General features: G+C 35.5%; 1 long non-coding RNA gene across 1 annotated transcript; it reads left to right on the forward strand.

Annotated features, from left to right (window-relative positions):
• Positions 1-296: 296 nt before the first annotated feature.
• LOC119544463 lies at positions 297-17,672 on the forward strand. Its single transcript, XR_005218850.1, has 3 exons — positions 297-461; positions 991-1,068; positions 15,036-17,672. It is a non-coding gene; the product is annotated as an uncharacterized LOC119544463 (long non-coding RNA).
• The last annotated feature ends 973 nt before the right edge of the window (positions 17,673-18,645 follow it).

Genomic DNA, 18,645 nt, shown 5'->3' on the forward strand with positions numbered 1-18,645 from the left:
ATAATGTTGACATAGGTGATCACACTTGGCGGTAATATCTGTATTCACAGAATTAAGAACTACCCCAGAATAAGTGGAATAGTCCAACAAAATGGACACAGGATCAGTTATATATTTTTGATTAAAATATATTAGACATATATACTTGTAAGAACCTTTAGTTTCCATCTGCTGAGGTTTTGTGTGTTTCACAGAAACTAAAGATTTGTAGTTTTGGTGCAGGGAGTTGTTAACTCAGAACAGTTGAAGGGGAAGGTTTTATTCAAGGGGTAACTGGTGATAAAATGAATGTAAAATATCAGGTTTCATGTAATGTATATCTTATTTTGTTGTGTGATTTTAACCTGCAGTTTTTCTGCCTACACCTTAACTGGTGAAACATGATAAGAGTCAAACGTGCTGTGTAAGCATCAATCCATCGTTTCCTGCTCCGTGTGCAATTTCATCACACCTCTAGCTCTGTGAGTTGTAGTCATGGCTTTCAATTAAATTACTGGACCGACAGAAATCTGATTTTGGACTGAATTTCATGTGTTTAAAATACTAAACCATTATTTACTCATCCCTAGTGAGAAGTAAACCAAATAATTCAAACAGCAGTACAAATACTTGTATTTAGATATAGATAGAGCATTAAATAGAAGTACATCATTCCTCATGAGAAAATATGTGCAAACATAGCTCAGAAACATTTACTCTGTTCTATTCAATTAGAAAAGGGGAAAAGTTATCATTAATTTATTTTAAATGGATCACTTTTATAATTAAAAATAATTGAAAGTATTTTCCATTTTTAGTTTTTAAAGTTATTTAGTGTTTATTTTGGGGGGACATCTTTGAACTTCGAAACTAAATTTATAGCTTCCAAGACCCAACATTTTCTCAAATATCATCTACCCTTGAGGAATGGATACTACTCACTTCTCCATCCAGTCAGAATACCGTATGTATAATGCTATCAGAATTTATCTTCTGGTTACTTGTTTCCAGGTATTCCTTTCCAACTAGGCTGTGGACATGGCAAGGTCTGGCTCTGACTCTTAGTCATCTCTGTTTTCCAAGCTCCAGGTAAAAATAGACATTCAAATTTTCTTATTGAATTAATGATGAGTGATGAATGAATGAATGAATGCAACATATAGAGGTTTGCAATAGTGAACTATCCAACTGTGTTAAGGGATTGTGTTGCTTTCACCTGGTGGCCACATCACCATCATCATGTCTTTCAGGGTACAGAAAGATAGCGCATGAGGATATCGCTTTAGTTCTGAACTACCTGTTCCAGAAATAACACGTCACTTCCACTGACAGTTCACTGGTCAAGAAGTAGCCACATGACTTCAATCATACTAGAGGGGAATCTGGGAAATCTTCCATGTGCCCAGGAAGGACAAGTCCTGGGAGTTGTGAATACTACATAGCTTCAAATACTGAAAATGGAAACAAAGATTTTAAATTAATTTTTTAAATTATAAAAGTGATCCATGCTCATGTTAAACAAATCAAACAGTATGAAAAATACAGAATGATTAATAAAATCCTCCTCATCCAGATATGCCAAACATAGTCATTTTAAACAATTTTTGTCTATCATTCTGGAAATTTTACATTTTAATTATATATACACACACGTGTGTGCGTATATGTACATATTATCATACAATAGATGATATTAAAATAGGATTGCATTATACGCATTTTCTGGGACCTCCTTTATTCACAAAGTCTATAATGAGCATCTTTCCCTATTTGCTTATAGAAATCTATCTCATTCTTTTCTGTGACTTCTAACTGCAGGGTTTTTCAAGACATAAAATAGTATGTATAATTATATCTCCTATGATAGACACATATATCTACATATTTATGTGACTGTACATATAAAATAAATTCCTAGCAGTAGATTGTCTAATGGTGATGAGGAGGAGGAGGAAGAAAAGGCAAAGAAGAAGAAGGATGGTGATATTGGATATTAATCCATTGTTGTTACTAAAGGACAGGCTCTGTGCTAGGCATTTAATAGGCAGTATCCCTTTAAATCCTCATAATGCTAGGAGGTATGGGGTAGGTACTGTTCTCTACCACTATTTCATGTAGGAAGAAACTGAGGCACAGTGAGGTTAGGAAACTTGCCCAAAAGCACATAGCATGGAAGAGACAGAACCCAGGTATGAACCCAATTCTTTCTGGATCCAGAGCTTGTTCTCATAACCACTGGGATAAACTGCCCTTGCAGTTTATAAGAGTTTTAATTTTGATGGATATTATCTAATTACTCTCCAAAATTTTAACACCATATTCCAGTCCCAGCAGCAGTGAGGAGTGCCTGTTTTCCCACATCTTGATTACCTTGAGTCGGTTTAAACTTTGCTATTGTGACATGTGAAAAATTCTCATGTTAAATATTTCATTGGTTTGTGAGTAACTTCAGAACTATGAATTGGAACATGAAGAAGCAGGAAATATGCTCAACACTTCTTTGAAGTGTTATGTTGCAAGAGTGTCTTACATTCATACTGTCTGAGAGGAAGGACTTGACAAGATGATAAACCTGTCTTTTCTCTTACCTACTTGTGCATTTCTGCTCGTTTGAAGCAGAGTTCCTCTGCAATGTCAGCATTAACACAACCCTCAACATTTACAGTTACTTTTTGCTTTGAGGATTTAGGGCAGGAGATGAGAGGAAGCATCTACCTGGATTCTGGAGGGGGTTAATTATGAGCCTGAATATTCAAGGTTATGTTTTTCACTGTGCAATGGCTGAGTGCAGAAAGACAGATGACAGAGGTGCCCACATGTTCTTTGGTACCCTTGTGTGTGTGTGTGTGTGTGTGTGTGTATGTGTGTGTGTGAAAGAAGAGGGCTATTATTGCCATCTTGGAAAACCAGGGTTTGGAGCAAGGCCAGGACTCATCTTAACCAGGTCTAAGACAGTATTACATTTAACAATTATTTATTGAGCACTTACTATATGCCAGATCCTATATTTAGACTATAAATACAATGAGAACCAAAAGAGCACAATTCCTACCCTCATGGAGCTTATAGGCTGTTAAAAGACAGAAAATAATTAAATTATCATGCAAGCAAATGCCAGCTTGGTCAGGGAAAAGAAGGAGTGGTACATGATACTATGATGACCAGTGAACTGTCATGAATGTCTTCCCTGAGAATTGATGTGTGAGTTCAGATGTGAATGACGAAGCATCATTAAATTTTTTCTTTCTGAAAGGAAAGCGTTTGCCACCCTTAGGAGATCTGGTCGAAGGCAGGGAAGATGATGCTAGGAGACTTTTTGTTGTGATCCTGAGAAAGGCAGTGATGATGAGGTTCAGATATGGATGTTGGAGATAGAAGGAGACACATTCAAGGAGTGTTTAAGGAGAAAAAGTCAATAGGACTTGTTGATGGCTTTGATTTGTAGCATAAGGGAAAGAGAAGTGTCAAAGATGAGTCCAGGTTCCTGGCTTGTATATATGGGTTCATGGTGGAGCCGTTCTCAGCTCTGGTGGTCGCTGGGATGCAACTGATTTTGGGGGAAGTGCATTATGAGTTTGATTTTTGGGCAGGTTGAACTCTCAGTGCTTTTGAGGTATCATAAGGGCAGGAATCTTATTTGTCTTGTTCACTGTTGTATTCTCAGTGCCTGTAATGATGTCCTGCATTTGATAAGTGCTAAATAAATATTTTATGAATAATTTAATTGAAAGGCATACATTTCCAATTATTTAAGTTATTTTACCTTTCTTAATAGCATTTTAACAGTTTTTCATGTAGATATAACACAATTCTTGAAAGCTTTTTTCCTAAATGCCTCATCTGTTTTGTTGCTATAGCTGACAGGACCTCCCCCCCCCCCCGCCATCACATCCTCTAATGGCTTATTGTTGCTATAAAGGAAAGTTATTTACTTCTTAAAATTAATGTAACTAGCCATTTTACTTAATTCTCAGAATTTTCTAATGGATTTACAATCAATTCTCCAGGTTCTTTTAGTTATAGACCCCATTATTTAGAATAAAGATAATTGTGCTTCCTTATTACATCTTATTAAAAACACTTTTAATATATACCTCATTTATTCTTCCCATGACCTAGGTTCAAAAATTCTGATGAGTTCCTTTCCCTATTAAACCAACAAGCAATTTTGTAATAGAGAAAAATTACTTTACATTTTGTTATGGATTCTTCTATAAAAGACAAATTTCAAAACAGGGTTTCATTCAAAATTTATAATTTTGACACCTCATTTAGGAAAAATCAAAGTTAAGTGATGAGACAATAGATGCTGCTTCTATGTAAGAGATTTAACTATATTTGCTTACCATTCAGTGTTTTGTTGCTGAATTATAGAAAGTTATTATTCTTGGATATATCCTTTATAAAGAACAAGATTCATCAGCTATTTTATTATTTAATAAACACTTATCAAGCATCTCATCTGTGCGAGTTTGATTGTAAGATTTGACCCTTGCCCTAAAGCAGCTCCCAATTTGGAGGGCAGATATATATAAATAAACAATGAAAAGTATTTTTACAAAAGGGTGGTCCCAGAGCTATGACATTAGAGAGTAGAGGATGATGAATTGTTAGGTGAGCTGGGCTCTGTATCTCTCCTTTACTTCTTAATTCTGGGATTCCATTTTAATGGTATTCTTATTCTCCTTTATGAATCAGGAGTATAATTACTAACAGATTTCAGGGTAATGTATCATAAGACTCTTCACTGCCTTAGCTGAATTTCCTTCAGGACTTGCAAAATCTTGGGTCACGGGATTCCAACCTAAGATTAAAAAAAAAAAAAGTCCGAAGTTTCTGTTCCTTGTTTGTATTTCTCCTAAACATGATTATCTAACTTCTTCTTCAAGTGCCATGACAAAGCAAAGATTTTTCAAGAGGGGCACCTATGTGCAAATTGAATGTACTGTTGATGTTTGAAGCATCCCACAAGGTGCTTAGGAAGTAGCAAGACTCGAACTATTCAGGACTAAATCAGTCAAGGAGAATTTTCATTGATGGTGGAGAGATGAAGACACCTGTGTGTGTTGTACTTTTATTGTTTCATCCTTTCCAAAGGACTCTATGAGGACCATCACTCATTCCAAGGAGCATGTACCCATAGAAATTTCCTTTTCTGTTTTTGGCATAGAGTGGCGATCCAAAACATTTTAGTAGACTTGACCTGGTTACGCTAGGGTGGTTCCAACCCTCTCTGCCTCTGTTGTAAGCTGTTCCTTGAGAGAGGCAATCTAACTTTTCACTTTTAAGTTATGCAGGTGTAGCGATTACTTTGGACTCGCGAAGGGCAGCTTGTACAATTGTCCACTGAAATTCAGATAGTCTCATCTTTCTATTTTATTTTCTGTCTTTTCATTTCTGAAAAATATTGTTAGAGAGTAGGGAAAACAAGGGACAATATGAGAAAAAATAAAATAATTACTGAGTGATACTTGTTAATTTATTTGTGTAACAAATACTTTTTTAAGTGTCCAGTACTCATGACAGTGACTTTGAATGGTTGATTTGTGAGGGTCAAGCATAAGGCCTGTGCCCAGGGCAGGTTAAGAGGAGACCTTTCTTCACTGAGTTTGTGTTTGGGGAAGTGTAACTTTGCTTTAGTCCTCCACCACCCTGATGGAGCCCACACCCCTGCAGATACCAAGAATTATAGAAGTAGTGGCTTAATGTTCTTCCTATCCAAGGTTCCTCTCCCAACATCTCCCCATCTGTCACTAACCTATGCCTTCTGCTACATTGTCCACTGGCTACGGTCTCCTAAGCAAGGTTTGTTTGTGATTACTTATAGTGAAATAATTTTACATTGATGATAAACAAGCATCCCACAACTCTGAAAAGGGTGGGAAAAGGCTAGATCCAGAAATCAGATATTTTAAAAAAAAGTAAGTAATGATTTTCCTCTTTTTTTCTGATTGCCAGTGAGCCTAGCCTGGAGTATCATAAACTAAACAGAATCATGTTTGTCCCTTGATTATTTTCATAATTAATTAGATTAAAAACCAGTTTTTTAAATTTCTATTTAAAATTTTTAGGTGCCTTTCTCTAGAAGAATGTACTCAGCCTAGTTAATAAACAATTATTGGACACTACTATGTGCCAGACACTATGCTGGATGCTGGGTAACAAACATGACTGAGACATGATACTTGCCCTTCCGGAGCTCATGCTCCAGTGGAAAACACTGGTGTGTCATAATAAACAACGTAACTGGCATCTGTTATGTCCCAGGCACTCAGCCTGAGGTTGTTCATACATGTTCCTGCTTAATCCTCACACTAATCATGCAAGGCATACATTATATTCCACATTTAACAGATGAGGGAAACTGAGGTTCAAGGAGGGTTAGTCACTTGCTCCAGGTGACAGCCCGTACCTGGTAAAGTTAAAGCTGAATATTTGGATTATCCAGTTCCATACCTTTTGCTCTTTCCATTATGGCATAACACTTTCTAGTACAAAGAAAAATCCACACCTTTATAGCAATGTGAAATTAGTTGATGTGATTTTGTGCCTAATTAGGTGCCATTAACTAAAAAAAATACTTTCTATAGACTATCCTTATTGATTTTAATAAAAAATGAAATTAATTTGAGTTATTCATTTTCTTGAACAACTGAGATACAAATGCAAAATAATATTATATAATTTTAACAAGCATAGAAAACTTACAGAGAAATGTTGTCTTCTCTAGGCAAGTCTGGGTGAGAAAATGACATTAATGATATTGTGATATTTGCCACTTTCAAAATGTTTTTGCAACATTTTTTTGGAAATTTCTCTTAGATTTATTTTTCATTCAGCCGAAAGAGCTAATTTTATTATTTAATAATTGAAATTATTTTAAGAAATAGGCTTGATCAATTCATCAGCAGACTTGGTTCTGGATAAACTTCGGATGCTTATAAAAATCAAATTTCTCCTTTAAGGAGAACAATTTGATGGAGGCTTTGATGGCAGTTCCACAAATATATCAATCAGTAGAATCAGTGTTCAGGTTTTCAAAGTCAGTACTTGGAAGTGGGCAAGACTTATTTATTGGTTTGAGTTCTTATATTTTTAATAAATGATTATACTGTATATCATCCAGGTAGATTCCCTGCAATGCAGTCACAATGAAAAGAGTTCTTTGCCTGTGTGTGTGTGTGTGTGTGTGTGTGTGTGTGTGTGTGTGTTCTTGATCCCTGTCCATGAAGAAGAGTGTAATCATTTCAGGCAGCATTTTCCAAATGAACAGTATTCAATTTACTAAGAGAGAGGGAGAGAGAGAGAGTGTGTGTGTGTGAGAGAGAGGGAGGAATCATTAAAATGAGGAAGTGATTCCTCTAGTTATCAGAAACAGGAGCAAAGTTACAATGGCTGAAATTCACCTCCCCATGGGGGAATGAATCATCACAATAACCGGTGGAAAACAAGGTTGTGCAACCTTGACCAATGTGTGTCACCGGCTGGTGGAATTTTTAGAAAGGCAGCAGTTTGGGTTCATCACTGCGGTTCGTGATTGCACACACCTGTTTGAGGCATGGATTTTGCAACCCCCCAAAAAGGGGAAACTGAACTCACTGCTCCTCCCGAGCTGTGCAAAAAAGCAGAAAACCACAGCTGCTCGAGCAGTTAACAGATATCAGTAAAATACCCATGTTACATAATTAAGGATAACGTTCCTGAAGCATATGGGCCGGAGGTATTATACTCTCATTAAAACTTTAGGTAGGAAACAATTTAGCATATTCTCACACATTTTCTGGGGTTGAATTCTATAATAAATGTTTGTAATTAGGCATGCTCTAAACAGTTTATTAAATAATACATGAAGAAAATGGTTGATGAAATATAGACGGCTCTGCCTTTTGCATACAGTGACACAGAGGCATCAAGATGAGACATAAAGGATTTCTTTTCATTGACTTGATAACTAGTCACTTTGGGCAGCTTAAGTAAGACTGGAAGAGGTTTCATTCGTCAAACCAGGCTGTCTGTAATCTTAAAGAAGTAGGAATTGATGACTCTGGATTTTTTTTTTCTTTCTAAATACATTATTTGTAACAGTTTTCCTTGAACTCCTACCCCTGAATGGGAAGAAGTGCTTTTGACCACAGAAATAATAGCAATCTCATTTTTAAAATAAAAATCACTGTATTCTGGCATGGATAGATCAGCTTGATAAGGAATAACGGGGAAGGATAGAGCCAAACAAGACCTTAATCAACATTTTTAAAATGACACCTTTGCCAAGAGGTGCTGTTATATTGGAGTTGTAGAGGAATAAGAGAGACAAATGTGTTGAGAATCACAAAAGCAGGTGTTTGCTCCCTGGGGAAGTGGTAGGAAATGTGCCCCTGAGATAGTTGATGTAGGATAGAAATATTTCACTTCTGCATCCCTGTTTGATATTCAAGCCAGGTGATTAATGGTCGACAAATCTTACCTGAATGGAAGGTCTATGGAAAATGAGTTTGGGTGATCCAAGGAAATCCCCTAAAGAGAATGAACACTTTTTCAAACCATCAGGGTCAACTAGATATGTTGTTTTCCAATGCACACGAACAAGAAATCTGGGAACAGAGCAATCATGAAATTTGGAATGCCTTTCTAGAGCATACTTGGGGAAACTGGGCAAGTTTGACCTAGCTGTTACTGATTTGTCTGCTTAGTAGGTAAATGGGGTAGCCAGTCTGGTAGTTTGCATTGGTAATAAATCACCACTAGACATTTTATTTAAAAATTGGCACTGGCTTGGGGGAGGTAAGAGATTATCAATTTGTTTTTATTTTGAGGCCAGGCACAATCATAACACACACAGGCCACCTGGAAACTGCACCACACATGGAGGAGTATGGCTCAGGCCTTTGTGACTATATTTGTGAATGGTTGGAGAGTACAGGGCTAAATCAGAGACGGGATCCTGAGCAGAGGCATCCTGGCAGGCTGGCACTGCTTGGAGACATCTTTTTTGGAAACCAGTTTGGTCTAAGAGTTATGATACAGGAAGGATATCATAGTATGATATGGAAGGGAAAATTTGGTGGCTTTTTTTATTGTTGGAAGGGGTCCCGCAAAGTCATGGAGAGCACACAACTAGTATACTCAAAAAATCAGTATTGATTAATTGAGTATTTTTTCTGCCATATTTTGTCTGGAAGTTCACATTCTAATTTGCAATAAGTTGATTCATAGATTTGAGAGAAAAATATAATGAAGTAAGGGATCACGGAACCATTGTCTTCATTTGAACAATGATCGATGTCCTGTCTTTGAAAATCAGTGAGATTAAAAGTTGATAAAATGGAAAGTAGGAAGAGGCTACTTTGGGCTCTTATGGTTACTCTAATGGTAACCTTGCTTTTATCTGTTTCCTGATTCCCTGAATATTCTTTAATGCTTTACAACATTCTCAAATAAAATTTGAATTTAATTATATCCAATTTGAAAATACAAAATTTAGTGCCTCAAGACAACTGTATTACAGAAACATTGATTCACCAAATTACCAGTCTTTTCTTCTCTGTTTATATATGATATATATATAAATTTTAATTGTACTTCATATTGTTATCATGCAAACTATTAGGAAAGATCTGGTTTAAGATAGAGATGTATTGACTTAACTATGGCCTCATGAATAATTCAATTTGTTCACTTTCTGGAAATATCCGGTTTGCTCTTGATGCTACAAATATTTGAATTGGAGTCAGCTTGTCCATCAGAGATTTTTTTCCCTTTTTCCTAGATATCATTATATGTAATTTTGATGACACACTCTCCCAAAAAGTAGGAAAGATATACACTCTGGTTTCTGCTCGGTAAAGTCATTCCGAGTGATATAAAATATCAAGAGCAAACAGGGAAACCACTCCAGGGATATGCGGAAGCACTTGGCAGTTTTCCTGGTATTCAGGACACATGAGTATTTAAAGATATGTGGAATTAATTACTCATATACACTGGACACATGAGTATCTGATCTGCTAGAATTTTTCTTTGTTTTAAAATGTATAATATCACATCTTTTGCCAAATATTTACAAAGGTTTTGTTCTAAACCCAGTGGGCTCTACTATGTCCTGTAAGATGTCTATTGGTAAATGACAACATTCATGGAAAAAAAAAAGAAGAAGAAAAGAAAAAGAAAAGAAGAAAAAGAAAATTGAGAAATTCCCCAAAGCAATAACTTTTATTAAAAAAAACAACCCAGGATTCTATCAGTTTGAGTGCCTGCACTAAATGTCACACTGGCAAATCTTTACTCAAAAAGATCTAGATGCAGCTGATCTGAGACTGAGGAAGAAATAAAGTGCCTAACACTTAAAAATATCTTGGGCATCCTCCAAAGATGCAGGTAATTAGCAGGTGTTTATATTTTTCAATTTGATTTGCCCACAGGTATTTACTTAACAATATGTTTTGTAGAAGGTAAGGCAAAGATTTTCATCTTGGCATGTGTCTTTAACATTTGTTTGTATATAATATACATAATAATCTGGATAGCAAATTTCCAATCTGTGTGTATTGTACTTGATGGCCCTAAAAACTAATATGTGAATATTTACAAAGTCCAGCAGCAATGACTGTGTGGTGGTTTTCCAGCTAACCTGTTCATTTAAGGGTAGTTAAGATTTTAGTGTTTAACTTTACTTTTTCTTCCTATTATGGGTCACAAAATGTGTATGTGTGTTTATGTGTGCATGTGTGTGCATGTGTATGTGTATATGGGAAGGGAAGATTAACTTACTTTGTGGAGATCATTGTTCTAATCTTATTTTCACTGTTTCATTAAAAAATCCCTTTCTTTCATTTTGAAGTTTTGACTGGGATAAAATTGTTTAAGTAAAATATATTGAGATATGAGAATTATTGGGGATAAAAATAATTCAGGGAAAACAATATTTTTTAAAATAGTAACTTATTTTTCAAGAAAATAAAATGTCATTGTTCATTGAGTTCCTTAAACAAAAAAGGGCACATGCAAGCACATACATTCTCTTACTCATTCATTCACCCACTAACTCAAGCAAAAATAGTCTCAGAGGGAAAGAGCTGTAAAACTGGTGCCAACTTCCCCAACATACCCAAGAATTTCTTTATTTAGAACCTCGCATGTGCTATTTTTTTTTTTTTTTTAATCTCTGGACTCTCAGGGATTTTCCCATCCCTCTAAATGCTTGAGACGTTTCAGAGCACAGTAACCCCCGCCTTGGAATCCTCTAACTCTTATTTTAAAAATGTGGACCGTTTGAGTATCCAGGGAAGTGAATGTTCCTACGTCAAAGAGGGTGACATTCCCACTTGCATAGCAATACCTCTGGGGTAGAAAAGCCAAAGCCACCAAGATGTCCCTATAAGGGGCCCTTAAAAATCAAGAGATTTTAATCAGGATTTTAAAATCAAGAGCATTATAAGGAGGTGGGAAAAGCCAGGCATTGTAACATTGCTAGAACACTGAGTTTAACTCTAAAATGTTCATTACATAACAGTTGATCTTTGCCAAAAGCCCAAGACATGATAAACGGTTAGTCTTTTCTTTTTCAGATTTTAACAGATATAGTTGAACTGAATTTGGTAGTACATAACCTTCAACACAAATAATGGCAAATTGGCCTTTTTGGTCCAACTCTGATAAATATCTGAAGCAATTACCCTAGTATTGTCCCCATGCATCATATGTATGAAACTATTAATATATGTATTTTGCAAGTTATATCATATTTGCATATTGTGTTTCTGGTATAAACACACTATTCCTTTTACCACAATGTACAATGTGCAATTACAGAAAACTCCTTTTTGCTTATGAACGTCTGAGTCTGAGATTCACACAAACCACACTTTTGTTTGACTCCGAAATGTGGGTGCCAAATGAATCTACTGCACTAGGCTTATGAACACTACTGCAACTGTGCAGCCACTATTTCTCTACTGGGAGAATTGTTTCGGCAGATAAACCATCTGGCTTGAAACACAGCCCTCTTTGAAAATATTCCCCATTATGTTAGCTCTGAAACAATGTGTACAACTATGCACCAGTGGAGGACATGGTTAACAGAAATTCAATGTCAAACAATATCTGCTCTGTAATCTTTTGCTAAACGTAAAAAAAAAAAAAAATGAAGTAATCAAAATGCAGGATTTTAATTCTTTAAAGAGTCATTGTGCATGTGGTATAAGATGAAGAAAATTTAGGAAAATATTTAATAAGGAACTATAATAGGAGAACATTTAACATGGTGACTTTTTTCTTTAAGGATCACCAGGGAAAATGTGGCTCATTTTCCTCAACGTATTATAAAGATGGTGCATCACTTCTTTGTACACATTAATTTCCTTTTTACTAAGAGTTTTCAAATATGGGTTGAAATTTATGGTGGGAAAGTTGTTGGAACCCAATTTTACAGCTAGATATCCTCAAGTGAAATTGGGTCACATGGGTCATTTAAGAGTCAGGAACACTACTGAAAAATTAAAACAAATGATACCAGGTAGAGAAAATTAGTATGTAGTGGGAATTGGTAATAACTATAACCAGTTAGAGTAAGTTTTAAGAATCCAGGTCAACTATTTAACTGCTATGAAAGGAGAGCTAAAGGGAAAAAAGAATTTAAAAAATATATTATCTAGGTTTGACTCTACTCAGAGTGATACTGAAATAAAAGACTTGAGTAAAGTTTTAAGAAAGTTGAAGACTTCTGAGCCTACCAGACTTGAAAAACTTTTGGTGGGAGTGTTTGGGACATTGGTTGGGTGATTGTAGGCACAGTCAGAATATTACTGAAATGAAGTGAAATTGAGCTAAGTCTTGGGAAACACTGTGAAGTGTGTGGAGTGAGAGAAAGTCTTTGGAACAGAGTTACTGGTCAATTGATGGGAAAGATTGATGCCTTATGGTGATGGTTCCCATGAGGCTAAAAGAAAATGGTACATAGATAGGAAATACTGATTTTTTTCTCTTTGTTACAAAATTGCCTCATACATCAAAACTATTGTTGTTTTTTAAAATTTTAATGAAATGGAATTTAGTCCTGGCTACTTCAGCAGAGGCTCTTCCTTCACCACTCTTTGGCTTTAGCTATGCAAACACACATCTTTCAACAAAAATCTCAGTTTTAGACCTACAAGGATCCATGATGTTTATTTTTTTCTAGTATTTTTACAGATGAGGGAGCTAAAGTCCATAGAGTTTAAATCACCTTTTCTTTCATTTAAAAAATATTATTGTGCTGGATAACCAAGAACTTACATTAATCAAAGGCTTCATTCCACATGTGGTGCATCCAGGTGATTTCTGAATAATGGTTTCCAATAAAGAGGCCTGGTGAAACACATGAGTTGGCCAAAGGACCGAGAAGAATACTCATGGAGGAATAGCCCACAGGGTGTTAGGGTATTCCCTAAGTGGGAAGAAAGCTCTTTTGAGGACAGGATGTAGAGCAAGGGAAAACCATTGCTCTTCTTTAAATAATTAGTTGTTGTATAGTTAGTGAGTCAAATGTATGTTAACTTGGATTTATTTAATGCTTGCAGTCATCTTAGAAAAACCTGCAACTTCCCACCACATGGAGGCCAATATCAGTGAACCACAAAAAGAACCGATGGAAACTCTTAGTTAAGTCTGATTCTGCCATTGTTTCCTTGCTGTAGGAAAGGGACTGTGTAGATTTCCTCTGCTTACTTGGAAATATACTACACAATCCTAAATGCACTGGGATTTTCTCAGTCCATTCAGAGCCATTAGCTTGAGCAGGCACTCTATTAAGTTATATTGTGTCTATGTTTATGACTAGGAAGTGAACTCTGGATTATGTCTCTAGCAGGAAAAGAACAATCAGCAAATTAATGTATTGGACTTACATGAAGTCTTCTTTGGTAAAGGTTAATTATCACTCTAATACTTTAAGGTCTGCTGCCGTGAGTAGAGTACTTAACACATGAGCTTGTGTTTGCATATCCCATTTTTTTTTCCTCACCAGGGAGCTAGACACATTGCCATGTGGTAAGGGCACATCTTTGTTGGGGGGGGGGGGGAATTGAGGCATTGCTAGGCATTAATAGGCCATTTGATTCTCTTTTTTTTGCTCCCTAATCCTTTTTCTGTAATTTTACACATTATCTGTATTGTGTGAGGGTATGTATGTGTGTAGCAAATTGTCAAGTCTCTGCCAAGTTTTAAAGGTTTACCAGAAACTTTTAGATATAGATATAAGATGAATCTTTCAGTTTTAAAAGACAAAATGCAATTCATTTTCTTTGAAAACAAAAGCAATGTACTCATCTTGAGGATTATCAGAATTTGATGAGATAAATATTTGATGATACATACATAAAATTGAACTTCTCTATGTTTTCGGTTAAGCATTTTAGGTAAAGAAATTTAAGAATTGAAGAGACAGTTATGCCTACTGTTCATAGTCCCAGGAATGGGATTCTGAGAAACCTGAGGAATTCTTGTCAGCACAGGGCTAGGTAAGAGGGCAGTGGTGAATGATTTACCTGTTTGCTGCCTTGTGTAGTTCTTCAGGTAGAACATCTGTCCTGACCTTTCTAAACTAGACAAAGAAAAATCAATGCAGCAGAACCAGGTAGATGCCCTTCCTGTCTTAGATGAAAAAAAGTGAAACCCAGCAGTCCAAAGCAGACTTTATAACCTGATGGTCATCACTGTTTACCAAAGTAAATTAAGCAATAGTTGAGGTTTGAAAGAAACAAGAAACAAAAGCCAACCTTGATAACCAGTCTGAGGTGTGAGAGAGGCCCGCAGGTAAAGTAGATTAATAACAGGCCACTCCTAAGAAGGTTTAGGCTCTTACTGTCACAGGATAATAATTAATGATCAAATGTTAATGGAGATACTGGGCTGTTGATGTCATTAATTCAGCTCAGTGGAGCCAGTTCTGCCCAGGACCTGCCACAGCTGTCATTGCATTTGCTTAATTATTCCAGAGCCTTCGGGCTCTTTTCCTTTCATTTTTTTCTTTACCCTTTTTTTTCCCCTACTAACTATAGGACATTGTGTTTTCACTGACGCAGAATATGAAGAGTGCCCTGATTTTCTGGGCATGCCAGGCCAGAAATACGTGAAAACCCAAAGGCGACAAAGGAGGCCATAACTTTTACTGAGATGAAAAGATGGAAAATGCTGAAGAAAGGCCATCTTTAAATAGACTGATTGTGCCGATAAAATTTTCGGGTTCTTTCAGGATTTGGATGTCAAAAGTGAACTCCAAGCTGTGTAAAATGTCAAAGTGCTCACCCTCCCCCACAATCAAACAAAGAGAATATAGAAAAAGTGGTGTAAGAGTGTTGGTAAAACATAATGCCGTATAATCATTCACCCAAGAGGCAACCAGAAAGTTGGCTTTGCTGGGCAAATTGAGGCAATGAAAAGCCTGATGAGGGAAATGCCACTACCATTAAAATTCAGCTGTAGGAGTATATGAATTTGCCTGCTACGCTTTCAGAACCTTTTTTGTATTTCCTTAGCTTTGGATTTTTTTTTAACCTGTCACATTGCCATGTGTTTAAGGGGAACCGTTTCTTGCTTTGTAGATACCATTTGGATCTTTCTCCCCTGGCCTGCCTTGATAGCCACCACATTTCCTACTTTACTGTTTTCTAATTAACTGGGGCATTTCTTTGGTTTTTAAAGCACCTCCACCTTTCAAAATATGTAATTTGAAAAACTATCCCCTTGATTTTTAGGTATATAATTCTAGTTCCAATGACTGTTATGATGTCCAACTAGTCCAATGTGTCTTGAGCCTCGATGCTGGAATGCTTCTTGACTCACTTCCAAACTGAAGTGCTTAAAAAAATGTGAAGCACCACAACAATTTAAAATTTCTCTCTACTCTGCACATGGTGATTTAAAATAATTGAAGCTCTTCAGATTTTTATATGCCCTAGATTTGGAAGTGATCAGCTATGAGCATGTGCGGTATACAATGATTTACATTATTAGAGCCCCTCAAATTTATCATGATTGTTTCAGGTTAAGAGTGATAGGGGAACCTGGACTTTGGCAGTTGAAAGTGATATAAAATTATCATGACACTCTGATGTTTGAGAGGTGATCAGAATTCTGGACACTAGTGTACATTTTAACTCATTGTTAAAATAGACTTTTTTTTTTTTAATTCAAAAGATCTTAGCCCACCAGCAGCATTTAAATTAACCATTAAAAATGCACCATAGAATGATTTTACTTTCACTGCCATAGTCCCCAGTGATGACCTGAATATTATCATGATCTTAAAGCCAAATGCTCAGATTTGGCAAGGAAATGAACTGTTGTTTTCCAGCCCATGCATGGGAAAGAAATGTGTTCAGTAAAACCAACCTGTTGTGCTCTGGTGAAAAGCTGTCAAGTCTTTTAGTTTATCCTTATTTTAAAATTATACAGTTTTTGCTTTAGACCATGGAGGTTTTTGAGCTGTGCTCTAAATCATTGCTTTTAATACATGGTCAAATTTGTTTTTTAGTTAAATTTTCAAATAAAGTGCTTCTATCAAATATTATATCACTTAAAATTCATATTATATCATTTCTGAGATAAAATATAAGCATTCATTTTTAAGCTGTTTGCTTTGGTGGATATTAAACAAAATGCAAAGGTATATAATTATGAAATGTACAAGATAGAATCCTCAGATGATTTATTTAGTCATTTGAAGTTCATTCAGCATTCCTCATATTTTTACCAAAAGTTATTCTCTGAGTGGGACCATTTAAACTTGCTGAGTCCCCTGATGCCAAGATTCTAATATGTAAGGTAGATTTATGGTTCAAAAGTTAATATTCTATAAGATGAAATCCAGTCATTAAGAAGTCAGTTAAAATTCTTAACATGTTTTATTTGTACCTTTGAAAGCCACATGGATGCTTTTCATGTGATTTAAATGAAAGTGACAAAGGTGAAATTCCAGCATATTTCTCAGTCACTTCCCTTTCTCAGTAAATATTTTCACTTTGATTAAAACTGGGATAAGTTGATATGGGTTTGAATTTTTTTTTTTTTTTTTTCCTTTTTTTAATTTACCAAAACCTGGAGTTTGAAAGATTCTGGTCTGTGAAAACCCTCTGAACTTATATGCTAACTTTCTGAATCTCCACATTAAAGCAGAAATTTGAAAGGATTAGAAACACAAAATGCTAATAATAGAAAATATGGTGTGTTTGGAATTGTTGTAACCTCAGGGATTTAGGGCCCTGAACATGTAAAGTCCTACATTTGTCATAGTGGTCACCCTTTGCCCTCAAATTTATTATTAGTTTTTAAAGTGAAGAATTTCTTTATGTTGATATATTTTTTGTCTCTGCTATTGCATTGTTCTTTAGTGATGAGTTTCGACAGGTAAAAGAGAGCTAAGAAAGTTTGTTTAATTATTTGTGACTGAACTAAATTAACATGTCATGGTTTAAGTGTTATGCTATTAAAGAATCAAATTGAGCTTTATATAAGTCACAGGTAGTATGAGCACAATTATATCAAGATAGCCTTTGTTGAACACCCAAGAATGCTTAGAAATGAACTAGTTCTAAGCATGGTTACACCAAAATAAAGTTCTTGTTTGAATACTTTGGAATAAGAAAGGTTATTTGGAAAGACTAAAGTTTGTGTTTGAACTCTAAAAAGTTCAATAGTGTTTGTTCAATAAACCGATTCAAATAAACATCTGATATGTATTGATACATCTTTTAAAATAAAGAATGCTTTCATTCCATATTTTAATACTGCCTCTAGGGACAGCTGGTATTGTTTTTGAAACAATAGACACATTAGTTACCATTTGAAAAATAACAAATAGAAAACACAACTCCTGGCCTTGAGAATTGTTAATGAGGCTTCTCAGGTTAAAATTCACTGTCGTTTTCAATTGTTTTGCATTTTAGAGAAAGATCAGTTTAGCAAATCCTGTCCTATCACACACAAAATAAATTCCATGAGAAAAAAGGGATCATTTACTCTACTGGAACCATAAAATTTGAAGAATGATATAAATTATCTGTAGGTGTTTGCTCTGTAGGTGTAAAAGGAATTTTAATTAAAGAAAACTAAGAGAAAAGGTGACTAGATATGTCCTCATAAAAATGAAAAAAAAAAAAAGCCACTTCTGTACATCAGTAGTACCAAAGTTGAAATAAAAACAAATATGAAATATTCCTATCAATATCACAGATGAGTTAATATCCATAATGTAAAAATATTTTATTCAGATTTATTAAATACATTAAAGCTCAGTAAAGAAGAAAGGGTAAAAATGGATAGCAAAAATAAAGAAACTATAGTTAACAAATTTATGAGAATAAAATATAATAAAATATCATGTTTAATGTCATGTATACAAAATGTGAAATATACATAAATTGAGATAAATATAAGATAAAATTTCTTATTTACAAACTGCAAACATTAAGAAAAACCAATCATTCATTCAATACATGTTTTTGGGTGTCAGCAGGGCACTGTACCAGGTCCTGAGGATACGTATAGTTGTGAATAAGGCGTAGTCTGTAGCCTGCAGAGGCTCCCCCCTGGAGTGGAATACGGAAAACTTAACAGGGAGCACAGGACGGTGTGATGAATGCCATGATCTCTAAAGATCACCATGGGCCATCACCGAATCAAGAGTTGGCGAGT

This window comes from Choloepus didactylus, chromosome 9 (assembly GCF_015220235.1).
Source record: "Choloepus didactylus isolate mChoDid1 chromosome 9, mChoDid1.pri, whole genome shotgun sequence".
NCBI lineage: Eukaryota > Metazoa > Chordata > Mammalia > Pilosa > Megalonychidae > Choloepus > Choloepus didactylus.